At 32.0% G+C, this 15000-nt stretch overlaps 2 protein-coding genes across 2 annotated transcripts in view; one reads left to right on the plus strand and one right to left on the minus strand.

The window, feature by feature from the left end:
• LOC122246354 (uncharacterized) overlaps positions 1-15000 on the plus strand; it is a 1434769-nt gene that overhangs the window by 521865 nt on the left and 897904 nt on the right. The window lies entirely within an intron of this gene.
• LOC122263496 (uncharacterized) overlaps positions 1-15000 on the minus strand; it is a 1386165-nt gene that overhangs the window by 250202 nt on the left and 1120963 nt on the right. The gene's annotated exons all lie outside the window — the stretch shown is intronic.

Genomic DNA, 15000 nt, shown 5'->3' on the forward strand with positions numbered 1-15000 from the left:
CAACCTTTCTTTCTCTCGAACTATCTTTCTCTCAACCGATCTTTCTATCTTCCCCCCAACCTTCCCATCCCCCCTGTTGCACTTTAAATCTAAGTTGACTTTTGAAGCATCAATATAACTTTCAGTGCAATAGAAGTTACATTTAAAACATCATCATCTTCAGTACAATGGAAGTTAAACTTAGAGCCTTAATATCATCTTTAGTGTAATTGCAGTTACAAAAACATAAATATCATCTTTGCTGCAATTCAAGTTATGTCTAAAGCATTAACATCATCCTCAGTGCAACTGCATTTACGTTACAAGCACTAATATCATCATTGGAGCTAATTCTCGGAACTATTATCACCCTCAGTGCAATGCATCATAAGTCACAAGAATTAATATCCTCCTCACGTTCGCATCCTCGCCCTCCGACCTGTTCGTCGCGTTCCCAACGTCCGCTGTGTGTTGCTCCTGTAAAGTAAAGGACTGTCACGCCTTCTTAACGGGACGGGAGTGTATATTGAACCATGTAGAAATACATATGTGTGAATACAATACTTCTTCATTGTTTCTCTCCTTATTTTAGTCTCTTTCTCTCTCCTCTCTTTTCTTTCTTCTTACTCTTACCTTTAGCTCTCTGATCTCCCTTTCCTTCAGACATAGGATATCCTTCAGTTCGCTGTTTTCCATCTGCAGATTAGTCACCTCAGTCTCCATCCTACTCCTCTCATGTCCTTGCTCCTCCTGTAAGAGAAGACAACACTGTAGGGATGTCTCTGTCCTAAAGGCTTGAGGAGAAGAGCAAGGCATCACAGGCAAAGCAAATGGAATTGCACGAACAACCAGTAATCTCGTTTTGACAAATAAAATCGGTTTTAAAAAGGGGCTAATGTATTTCGGAAGCTCTTGCTCTTACCTTTAGCTCTCTGATCTCCCTTTCTCTGAGACATAGGATATCCTTCAGTTCGCTGTTTTCTGCATGCAGATTAGTTACCTCAGTCTCCATCCTACTCCTCTCATGTCCTTGCTCCTCCTGCATATCCTGTAGAAGACAACACTGTAGGGATGTCTCTGTCCTAAAGGCTTGAGGAGAAGAGCAAGGCATCACAGGTAAAGCAAGTGGAATCGCACGACCAACCAGTAATCTCATTTCGACAAATAAAATCCCTTTTAAAAAGGAGCTAATGCATTTTGGAAGCAAAGAAAATTGCTCATCATGTTGCATTTTCATTTACACAAATCCTGCAACCTTTTCTCTCTTCGTTTGGAATAGTTGAGGTTCATACCTACAAGAACTTATTCAGGAAGCTCCAGGTTCTCCAGACAATAAATAAGCTACTAATAACACAATGCTATCTCACACTAACTCTCCTCTTTCTTAACCATTCTTCTATATCTGTCCCTTTCCTCTCCTCCTTTCTCTCTGTCATTTCGCCCCTCTTCCTCGCTCTCTCCTGTGCATACCTTGAGTAATACAATCTCTTCCTTCTTCCTCAGCTCTTCCTTCAGGTCTCTGGTCTCCTTCTGTAGATTCACTGTCTCACTACTTTCCGCACTGATCTCTCGCTCTCTCTGCTCATGCTGCTTCTGGATGAGTAAGGAATAGGTATCAAAAGCGCTCGAAAAGACAAACGAAATGAACTTTCTCTCTAACATTACCTCTCTCTCTCTCTCTCTGTCTACTTGTTCATTATCTAACTAATTTCTTGCTCTTCCTGCTCATGCTGCTTCTGTATAAGTAAGGAATACGTATCATAAGTGTTCAAAAAGACAAATAAAATGAACTTTCTCTTTCTCTCTCTATCTATTTACTTGTTCATCATCTAACTAATCTCTCACTCTTTCTGCTCATGTTGTTTCTAGAGAAGGAAGTGGCAAGCATATCATTATTGCCTATAACATGATAACAAGTCATTTCCTTCCTGACATTGTTGATGGATGAAGGGAAATCTGATAACCAAGAGATAAGGAGATTGGAGTCCTAAAAGAATTAAGCGGATCAAATACTTATAAAAGATTAGCCATCACCAAAACCCTTACATTTTGCTTTGCATTTCATCCTAAATACTTCCCTAGTTCACCCCGTCTCTCCTCATCTATAAATGTCTGCCTGTCTGTCTGCCTGTCTGACTATCCTGCTTTCTGCACATCTCCAGTCCACACCAAAAGAAGGAAAATTCATAATGGATTTTAGAAAGGTTTTCGTTTGATTATAAATAGCTATATTTTCTGTCATTCCGCTGATCATTCCCCATCGTTTCATTATCCTTTTGATTTCTGTTTTTTGATACCTTTTCTCTATGAAAACTCACCTTCAGCACTTGGATTTCTCTTTGCAATCTGATCCTTTCCTTCTCGGTTGCAACCCACCCTTGCATCACGTTTGTCTGAAAGTAAGCAATATTCAACAGATAAATGCATTAGCATCTTAGGTCCGATTATATAAACAAGAATTAAAATTTAGAATCCTTTTGTGATTTAGTTACAGTGCCACTCAGCAACCATGGCACTGCCCATGATGCACAGCTTTGAAAACCAATGGTGACAGAGGAAGGACCAGAGTCTGACCAATACAATCTACTACCATGGACACGCTTTGGAAAAGTTCCATGCCACGGCTCTCTGTGGAGGAAGATCTCAGCATCAAGTCCTGCGGAGTCCTTCCTCTTTTATTCTTCTTGTACGTGGAAGCCCCAAAGTTCATCAACGTGAATATAGCGAGGAGATGCCCTCGTGAAGCTGCTTTGTGGAGGGGCGTGTCGCCTTCACCATCTGCAGCGTCCACGTCGGCCCCGCCCTCCCGAAGGACTTCCAGCACTGCCGTGTGTCCCATCCAAGCTGCCCAGTGCATTGCTGTCCGTCCTGAAGGTAAACTTGACTGTAGAACTTGTCAATGTTTAAATGTTGCTCTACAGTGAAACACTTGTTTAATTTTCTTATTTTCATTTTTATTCAAATTTGTTCAGAAATAAGTGAGATGTAAATGTAATGATATATAAGTTATAAATATAACAATAAAGGTATTATATATATTTAAGAATATATTCTATAAATCAAGATATATGATGATTAAATGTGACAATAATATTGATGACAATATATATATGTATCTCTCTCTCTCTCTCTCTCTCTCTCTCAATATATATATATATATATATATATATATATATATATATATATATATATATATATATATATATATATATATTCATATATAACAAAATATTGATAGAGGTAAATTAAAAAAATAATAATAATGATAATTGTTACACTATAATAAAGTTAGTTATGAAGCAATATAACATTTGTAAAAATAAAAATGAACTTAACCAATGATATTCTATAAATGGATAATGGATGATGAGCATGATGAAAAGGAAAGAAAAAACTGAGAGGGATAATGAGAAGAGAAATAAATATGATAAAGTGTGGGAGAAGGAGAATTGTACAGAAAATTCAGTGACAAAGAGTAGGAGAAGAATTATATAGAGAATGTAAAGTGACAAAGAATAGGAGTAGGAGAAGGAAAATTGTACAGAAAATATAGTGACAAAGAGTAGGAAAAGGAGAATTATACAGAAAGTGTAGAGTGAGAAAGAGTAGGGAAAGGAGAATTATAAAGAAATTATAGAGTGAGAAAGAGTAGGAGAAGGAGAATTGTACAGAAAGTATGAAGTGACAAAGAGTAGAAGGAGAATTATACAGAAAATATAGAGTGACAAAAAGTAGGAGAAGGAGAATTATACAGAAAGTATGGGTGACAAATAGTAGGAGAAGGAGAATTATACAGAAAGTATAGAGTGACACAGAGCAGGAGAAGGAGAATTATACAGAAAGTATAGAGTGACAAAGAGTTGCAGAAGGAGAGTTATGACTGGAATTGCTCTGAGACTTACGAGGATAAAAAATCAAATGAAAACTGTGGTGATGATGTTAATGAGAATCAAAATGAGAAGGGAACTGAGGTTAGGAATGAAAATGCCAATGCTAATTTGAATGGCAACAATTGTTATAATTGTATAATTATTATATTAATGACAATAATGATAATGAAAATATTTATGATACATACAAGCAAAAAGGAAAGCTTATGAATAAGCATGAAATGACTGGAGAATGAAATTAAATGGATGGAAAATGATGAAGAAAATGAGTGGAAATGAAAATGGGAAAGTATTCATGAATGAGAATCATCATGATTTTAAGAATGATTATGATCATTATGATTTTAATGCATATTCTGATGGCAATGATAGGAAGGAAAATAATAACCATAATGAAAATAAGGATCTCATTATACTTCTATCATTGTTTTTGGAATTATTATTATCAGTAACATAATATTTATAATGAAAAAAATGATATCAGTCATAAAAATTATTTAAAAAATAATAATGGTCATTCTAACTAGTTTGATATTAATATTGATAATAATAATGATTGTTATCGTTATCTTTAATGTTTTTTATATAATTATAATGAATGTTATTCTTAGTCATCATTATCATCATTATTATGGTTGTTATTTTTATTAGTATTATCATTATCATTATAATAATCAAACAAAATAGGTAATATCTTTTTCGTATGAATTTATATTATTGATATTTCATTTGGATATGTACTTAGCAAACCTAACTTAAGTTGCGAGAAGAGGTATTTTGTAAAACGAATGCTAAGTAGTGCATTCCTCTTAACAGCACCTGCATAGCTATGTTTGTTGCAAGCAAGCTGTGAGCAGACTTAGGTGTTTGCAAGAAGGAAGAACAAGGAAGCCATCGTGTTATCCTCATTGTCATTACCATCATGATTTACCGACACTGGTACTATGAGTGATAAAGACCTCACAACTACAACAAAAGCATGTAGGAGAACAAGAACAACAGGATCATCAGCAAAATTATCAATGATGACAAGAGGAAGGATATCCTATGATAATCATTGAAATAGAAATAGGAGTAATACGAATAATTAAAATAATAATATTTTTAACTATAACAATAATAATAATAATAATAGGAATGATATGTATAAAATCATATAGAAAAAAAATTGAAATAAAAATGAAAATTATATCAATAATGAAAAGAGTAAAAGAGGAAGAAAAAAGATGAATGATGAAAAGTGACTATTACAAAAGAAAATTTTTGAAATAATAATACATTTTAATGAATGATAATAAAAATGAATATTTTTATGATAATATTGATCATAACATTGAAATTCATATGATAAATGATAATGAATAAGTAACATTTACAAATAACTCAAATAAACAACTAAAACATAAGGAATGGATAAATAGAAAAGAATAATGAATGATGAAGAAATAAGAAAAACTGATGATAGATGTATCCTTATTAGATCTGAATAATAATTGTTATAAATTTCCACAGAGACAAAGATGAGAAAATAAACAAAAACAAACTTCTTCTGGTGCCTTTAAGAAGTCACTCGCTTTCCAATCGCCTTACCAAATGCATCCTTGGCGTACACTTCTCCGCCCTTCTCGAGAAGCGTCTTTGCAACAGCATCTTGGCCATTATCGGAAGCCCAGTGTAAGGGAGTCTGACCTGGGGGAGAAAGATGCTTCTGTTAGACGTCTGTTTGTGAGTAATGAGCGTGAGAAGGGAAGTGAGGATGACAATGCAAAGGTGAATGTGAGTGAGAATTACAGGAAGAAAATGAATGTGAGTGAGAATGACAATGAGAAGCTGAATGTGAGTGAGAATGACAATAAGGTGAATATGAGTGAGAATAAAAATGAAAAAGTGAAAGTGAGTGTGAATGAGAGTTAAAAAGTGAATATGAGTGAGAATGACAGTGAGGTGAATGTGAGTGAGAATGACAGTGAGAAGGTGAATATGTGTGAGTGACAGTGAGAAGGTGAATGAGTGAGAATGACAATGATGAGGGGAATGTTAGTGAGAATGACAGTGAGAAAGTGAATGTGAGTGAGAATGACAATGAGAAGGTGAATGTGAGTGAGAATGACAGTGAGAAGGTGAATATAAGTGAGAATGACAATGAGAAGCTGAATGTGAGTGAGAATGAGAATAAGGTGCATATGAGTGAGAATGAAAATGAAAAAGTGAAAGAGTTAAAAAGTGAATATGAATGAGAATGACAGTGAGGTGAATGTGAGTGAGAATGACAGTGATAAGGGGAATATGTGTGAGTGACAGTGAGAAGGTGAATGAGTGACAATGACAATGATGAGGGGAATGTGAGTGAGAATGACAGTGAGACAGTGAATGTGAATGAGAATGACAATGAGAAGGTGAATGTGAGTGAGAATGAAAATAAGGTGAAAGTGAGTGAGAATGAATATGAGAAAGTGAATATGAGTGAGAATGACAGTCAGAAGTTGAATGTGAGTGAAAATGATAATGATAAGGTGAATGTGAGTGAGAATAACAATGAGAAGGTGGATGTGAGTGAGAATGAAAATGAAAAGGTGAATGTGAGTGAGAATGACAATGAGAAGGTGAATGTCAGTGAGAATGACAATGAGCTGTATGTGAGTGAGAACAAAAATAAGGTGAAAGTGAGGGAGAATGAAGATGAGAAAGTGAATATGAGTGAAGCTGACAGTGAGAAGCTGAATGTGAGTGATAATGAGAATGATAAGGTGAATGTGAGTGAGAATAAAAATGAGAAGGTGGATGTGAGTGAGAATGACAATGAGAAGGTGAATGTGAGTGAGAATGACAGTGAGAAGGTGAATGTGAATAAGAATGACAGTGAGAAAGTGAATGTGAATAAGAATGACAGTGAGAAGGTGAATGTGAGTGAGCATGACAATGAGGTGAATGTGAGTGAGAATGACAATGAGAAGATGAATATGACTGAGAATGAAAATAAGTTATTTTATAAGTGAGAATGACAATGAGAAGGTGAATGTGAGTGAGAATGACAATGAGAAGGTGAATGTGAGTGAGAATGAAGGTTAGAAGGTGAATTTGAGTGAAAATGAGAAGTTGAATGTGAGTCAGAATAAAAATGAGAAGGTGAATGTCAGTGTGAATGACAATGAGAAGATGAATGTGAGTCAGAATGAAAAAGAGAAGGTGAATGTGAGTGAGAATGACAATGAGAAGGTGAATGTGAGTGAGAATGACAGTGAGCTGAATGTGAGTGAGAACAAAAATAAGATGAAAGTGAGTGAGAATGAACATGAGAAAATGAATATGAGTGAGACTGATAGTGAGAAGCTGAATGTGAGTGATAATGAGAATGATAAGGTGAATGTGAGTGAGATTAAAAATGAGAAGGTGGATGTGAGTGAGGATGACAATGAGAAGGTGAATGTGAGTGAGAATGACAGTGAGAAGGTGAATGTGAATAAGAATGACAGTGAGAAAGTGAATGTGAATAAGAATGACAGTGAGAAGGTGAATGTGAGTGAGCATGACAATGAGGTGAATGTGAGTGAGAATGACAATGAGAAGATGAATATGACTGAGAATGAAAATAAGGTAATTATGAGTGAAAATGACAATGAGAAGGTGAATGTGAGTGAGAATGACAATGAGAAGGTGAATGTGAGTGAGAATGAAAGTTAGAAGGTGAATGTGAGTGAAAATGAGAAGTTAAATGTGAGTCAGAATGAAAATGAGAAGGTGAATGTCAGTGTGAATGACAATGAGAAGATGAATGTGAGTGAGAATGAAAATGAGAAAGTGAATGTGAGTGAAAATGAAAATGAGAAGGCAGATGTGAGTGAGAATGACAATGAGAAGATGAATGTGAGTGAGAATGACAATTAGAAGGTGAATGTGAGTGAGAATGACAATGAGTTGAATGTGAGTGAGAATGACAATGAGAAGGTTAATATGAATGAGAATGAAAGTGAGACGGTGAATATGAGTGAGAATGATAATGAGAAGGTGAATGCGAGTAAGAATGACATGAGAAGGTGAGTGTGAGTGAAAATGACAATGCGAAGGTGAATGTGAGTGAGAATGATAACGAGAAGGTGAATGTGAGTGAGAATGACAATGTGAAGGTGAAAGTGAGTGAGAATGATAATGATAAGGTGAATGTGAGTGAGAATGACAGTGAGAAGGTGAATTTGAGTAGGAATGACAATGAGAAGGTGAATGTGGATGAGAATGATAATGAAAAGGTGAATGTGAGTGAGAATGACAATGAGAAGGTGAATGTAAGTGAGAATGACAGTGAGAAGATGAATGTGAGTGAGAATGACAATAAGAAAGTGAATGTGAGTGAGAAAGACAATGAGAAGGTGAAGGTGAGTGAAAATGAAAGTGAGAATGTGAAAGTGAGTGTGAATGACAATTAAAAGGTGAATATGAATGAGAATGACAGTAACGTGAATGTGAGTGAGAATGAAAATGAGGTGAATGTGAGTGAGAATGATAATAAGGAGAATGTGAGTGATAATGACAGTGAGTATGTGAATGTGAGTGAGATTGACAATGAGAAGGTGAATGTGAGTGAGAATGACGGTGAGCAGGTGAATGTGAGTGAGAATGATAATCAGAAGGTGAATGTGAGTGAGAATGACAATGAGAAGGGGAATGTGAGTGAGAATTATAATAAGAAGGGGAATGTGAGTGAGAATGACAATCAGAATGTAAATGTGAGTTAAAATGATAATGAGAAGGTGAATGTGAGTAAGAAGGACAATGAAAAGATGAATGTGAGTGAGAATGACAATGAGAAGTTGAATGCGAGTGAGAATGGCAATGAGAATGTGAGTGAGTGAGAATGACAATGAAAAGGTGAATGTGAGTGAGAGTGAGAATGAAAATGAGAAGGTGAATGTGAGTGAGAATGACATAAGAAGGAGAATACGAGTGAGAATGACAATGAGAAGGTGAATCAGTGAGAATGACAATGAGAAGGTGAATGTGAGTAGGATTGACAAAGAGAAGGTGAATGTGGATGGGAATGAGAATGAAAAGATGAATGTGAGTGAGAATGACAATGCGAAGGTGAATGTGAGTGAGAATGACAATGAGAAGGGGAATGTGAATGAGAATGACATGAGAAGGTGAATCAGTGAGAATGAAAATGAGAAGGTGAATGTGAGTAAGAATGATAGAGAAGGTGAATCAGTGAGAATGACAATGAGAAGGTGAATGTGAGTGAGAATGACAATGAGAAGGTGAATGTGAGTGAGAATGATGATGAGAAGGTGAATGAGTGAGAAAGACTATGAGAAGGTGAATGAGTAAGAATGACAATGAGAAGGTGAATGACTGAGAATGATAATGAGAAGGTGAATGAGTGAAAATGACAATGAGAAGGTGAATGTGAGTAGGAATGACAATGAGAAGGTGAATGTGGATGATAATGATAATGAAAAGTTGAATGCGAGTGAGAATGACAATGAGAAGGTGAATGTGAGTGAGAATGACAATGAGAAGGTGATTGTGAGTGAGAATGACAATGAGAAGGTGAATGACTGAGAATGACAATGAGAAGGTGAATGTGAGTGAGAATGACAATGAGAAGGTGAATGACTGAGAATGACAATGAGAAGGTGAATGAGTGAGAATGACAATGAGAAGGTGAATGAGTGAGATTGACAATGAGAAGGTGAATGTGAGTGAGAATGACAATAAGAAGGTGAATGTGAGTGAGGATGACAATGAGAAGGTGAATGTAAGAGAGAATGACAATGAGAAGGTGAATAAGTTAGAATGACAATGAGAAGGTGAATGGCCGTTAAAGGAAGCAAAGTGTAAGGGAGTTTCATCTGAGTGAGGAAGATGCTTCTGTTAGACGTTTGTTTGTGAGTAATGAATGAGAGAAGGGAAGTGAGGATGACAATGCGAAGGTGAATGTGAGTGAGAATGACAGTAAGAAGGTGAATGCGAGTGAAAATGACAATGAGAAGGTGAATGTCAGTGAGAATAACAATCAGAAGGTGAATGTCAGTGAGAATGACAATGAGAAGGTGATTGTGAGGGAGAATGAGACTAGTTTTAGGAATGAGATTAATAGAGATGATTAGGGTGATAAGGGTAAGGGCTAGGAATAGTATGAATATTTTGAATATTAATAAAATTGCAAATACTTAGAATGTTAATGAAAATAAGAATTATGAAAAGGTATAGAAACAATGAGATAATGAGAAAGAATGTTATAATGAAAATGAATGTTTGATAATCATTTATCAATAATATATAAATATTTTTTTATTACTATGATAATTATTGTAATTTTTATTGTTTTTATTATTATATTTACGAAGACCATTGCAATAATAACAGTAATCATGGTAGCTATAATGATAGCAATGGTAATAAAATGATAAAAAAATATCAATCATAATGATAGAAATATTAAGATAACTATGACAATAACTTGAATAATAATGATAATGAGGAAGATAAAAATAATAATGAAGATAATAATAATGATAATTCTTATAATAATGATAATTATATAATATTGATAATGATAATAATGATAATGAAAATATTAATGATGATAAAAAATAATAACAGCGATGATGATAATTTATAAAAATGATAATAACAAAAATAATCATTATCACTAAAAATAATAATTATCATTAATGATAATTACAATTCATAATAAATTTATAATCATTTATAATCAATATTTAAAATATTCATTATAATAAGAATTATCATAATCAATAAATATTATTTCCATCATTACTGTTATTACTATCATTATTCACCTTCCAATCACCATCATTATTATCATTATATCATTATCATAAGTTCCATCATTATCATGAGAGTGTTATCATCAGTATCATAAAATATTTCCTTCCTTAATATTTGTGGGGTTTTCTTGGCACATTCGTGCAGTAAAGATAAATATTATATTAAAGATAAATATTCGTGCAGTAAAGATCAATATAAATAAGTAAAGATAAATATAAGATATTCGTGCAGTAAATAAAGATGTTCTTTAGCCATTGAAACACGTGGTGGTGTTGAGCGTCTGCTAATTTATTCAAAAAATCATATTGATATTAGTAGAAATGGGAGTAACAATTTAATTTAATTTAGTAGAAATGGGAGTAACAATGATAGTTATAGTAATGAAATAATAATGATAATATGAATAGCACCATTGATGATGATTATGATTGATGATCAGGATGATCATATTTCTTGTAGATAATCAGGAAAATGATAATGACAATGTCAGTAATAATTAAGATGATCATACTTATTATTATCATAATTATCATAACTAATCATTATAACATTTATAGTATAAAGAAATATAGAAAAATCTATTTTTTTCTTAGTTATAAAATAATCTATGAAAATATTTTATTGAAAAATTTATAGAATAAAGAAATAAATATCAATAAAATTAATGATAAAAGATGATAAAGATTCCCTTATTAAATTATAACAATAATTGTTATAAAATTCCATAAAGACAAAGAGGAGAAAAGAAACAAAAGCAAAATTCTTCTGGTGCCTTGAAGAAGTCACTCGCTTTCCAATCGCCTTACCAAATGCATTCTTGGCGTTCACTTCTCCGCCCTTCTCGAGGAGCGTCTCTGCAACAGCATGATGGCCGTTGCGGGAAGCACAATGTAAGGGAGTCTCACCTGAGGGAGGAAGATGCTTCTGTTAGACGTCTGTTTGTGAGTAATGAGCGTGAGAAGGGAAGTGAGGATGACAATGCGAAGGTGAATGTGAGTGAGAATGACAGTAAGAAGGTGAATGTGAGGGAGAATGAGACTAGTTTTAGGAATGAGATTAATAGAGATGATTAGGGTGATAAGGGTAAGGGCTAGGAATAGTATGAATATTTTGAATATTAATAAAATTGCAAATACTAAGAATGCTAATGAAAATAAGAATTATGAAAAGGTATAGAAACAATGAGATAATGAGAAAGAATATTATAATGAAAATGAATGTTTGATAATCATTTATCAATAATATATAAATATTTTTTGATTACTATGATAATTATTGTATTTTTATTGTTTTTATTATTATATTTATGAAGACCATTGCAATAATAACAGTAATCATGATAGCTATAATGATAGCAATGGTAATAAAATGATAAAAAATATCAATCATAATGATAGAAATATTAGTGAAGATAATTATGACAATAACATGAATAATAATGATAATGAGGAAGATAAAAATAATAATGAAGATAATAATAATGATAATTCTTATAATAATGATAATTATATAATATTCATAATGATAATAATGATAATGAAAATATTAATGATGATAAAATAATAACAGCGATGATGATAATTTCTAAAAATGATAATAACAAAAATAATCATTATCACTAAAATTAATCATTATCATTAATGATAATTACAATTCATAATAAATTTATAATCATTTATAATCAATATTTAAAATATTCATTATAATGAAAATTATCATAATCAATAAATATTATTTCCATCATTACTGTTATTACTATCATTATTCACCTTCCAATCACCATCATTATTATCATTATATCATTATCATTAGTTCCATCATTATCATGAGAGTGTTATCATCAGTATCATAAAATATTTCCTTCCTTAATATTTGTGGGGTTTTCTTGCCACATTCGTGCAGTAAAGATAAATATTATATTAAAGATAAATATTCGTGCAGTAAAGATAAATATAAATAAGTAAAGATAAATATAAGATATTCGTGCAGTAAATAAAGATGTTCTTTAGCCATTGAAACACGTGGTGGTGTTGAGCGTCTGCTAATTTATTCTGTTTCAATGCAGTTAAAATATAGTCTTCATAATGGAAAAACATACACCTGATAAATGGTGTAACATAAACAAAACATGTCTTTCTTGTAGTAAATAAGCGTAAAATAAAAAACATCAAATATTGGTGGAACATGGGAGACATTACGTATGTCAAAGAAAACGGACTCGCCGTTAGGGGGGACTTAACTAAACTTTTATATTTCTAAATTTATTACTATCATTATTCATCATCACCATTATTATTATCATTGTTATCATAAATATGTCATTACCATTATCATTAGTTCTATTATCATCATGAAAGTGTTATCATCAAAATTATCAGTGATGATTACTTTATCATTAATATTGTTATCATTACCTTCATTAACATTATGAAACTTTTCATTATCATCATTATTATTGTTGCTTTTGTTGCCATTACTTTCTCCATTATCATCATTGTCATTGTCATCACTGACAAAGACCTCGCAACAACACCACCAACAAAAGCATGTAGGAGAACAAGAACAGGATCACCATCAAATTAACAATAATGAGAAGAAGGATTATAACAATTGATAATTTAATAGAAATAGTAGTAATAATAATAGTAATCTTCATGAAATAATAATGCTAATATGAATAGCACAATTGATGATGATTATGATTGATGATGAGGATGATCATATTTCTTGTAGATAATCAGAAAAATAATAATGACAATGTCAATAATAATTAAGATGATCATACTTATTATTATCATAATTATCATAACTAATCATTATAACATTTATAGTATAAAGAAATATAGAAAAATCTATTTATTTCTATTTTATAAAATAATCTATGAATTTTTTTTACTGAAAAATTCATAGAATAAAGAAATAAATATCAATAAAATTAATGATAAAAGATGATAAAGATTCCCTAATCAAATTATAACAATAATTTGTTATAAACTCCATAAAGACAAAGAAGAGAAAAGAAACAAAAGCAAAATTCTTCTGGCGCCTTTAAGAAGTCACTCGCTTTCCAATCGCCTTACCATCCTTAGTCTTGGCGTTCACTTCTCCGCCCTTCTCGAGGAGCGTCTCTGCAACAGCATCGTGGCCGTTCAAGGAAGCAAAGTGTAAGGGAGTCCAACCTGAGGGAGGAAGATGCTTGTGTTAGACGTCTGTTTGTGAGTAATGAGCGTGAGAAGGGAAGTGAGGATGACAATGCGAAGGTGAATGTGAGTGAGAATGACAACGAGAAGGTGAATGTCAGTGAGAATAACAATGAGAAGCTGAATGTGAGTGAGAATGACAGTGAGAAGGTGAATGTGAGGGAGAATGAGACTAGTTTTAGGAATGAGATTAATAGAGATGATTAGGGTGATAAGGGTAAGGGCTAGGAATAGTATGGATATTTTGAATATTAATAAAATTGCAAATACTTAGAATGTTAATGAAAATAAGAATTATGAAAAGGTATAGAAACAAAAAGGAAAAGAAGAAAAATATGTATGATAATGAGAAAGAATATTATAATGAAAATGAATGTTTGATAATTATTTATCAGTAATATATATATTTTTTATTACTATGATAATTATTGTAATTTTTATTGTTTTTATTATTATATTTATAAAGACCATTGCAATAATAACAGTAATCATGATAGCTATAATGATAGCAATGGTAATAAAATGATAAAAAAATATCAATCATAATGATAGAAATATTAGTAAAGATAATTATGACAATAACATGAATGATAATGATAATGATGAAGATAAAAATAATAATGAAGATAATAATAATGATAATTCTAATAATAATGATAATTATATAATATTCATAATGATAATGATGATAATGAAAATATTAATGATGATAAAAATAATAACAGCAATGATGATTTCTAAAAATGATAATAACATAAAAATAATCATTATCATTAAAAATAATCATTATCATTAATGATAATTATAATTCATAATAAATTTATAATCATTTATAATCAATATTTAAAATATTCATTATAATAAGAATTATCATCATAATCAATAAATATTATTTCCATCATTACTGTTATTACTATCATTATTCACCTTCCAATCACCATCATTATTATCATTATATCATTATCATTAGTTCCATCATTATCATGAGAGTGTTATCATCAGTATCATAAAATATTTCCTTCCTTAATATTTGTGGGGTTTTCTTGCCACATTCGTGCAGTAAAGATAAATATTATATTAAAGATAAATATTCGTGCAGTAAAGATAAATATAAATAAGTAAAGACAAATATAAGATATTCGTGC

This window comes from Penaeus japonicus, unplaced genomic scaffold, assembly GCF_977035675.1.
Source record: "Penaeus japonicus unplaced genomic scaffold, GWHDUDI00000001_assembly GWHDUDI00000043, whole genome shotgun sequence".
NCBI lineage: Eukaryota > Metazoa > Arthropoda > Malacostraca > Decapoda > Penaeidae > Penaeus > Penaeus japonicus.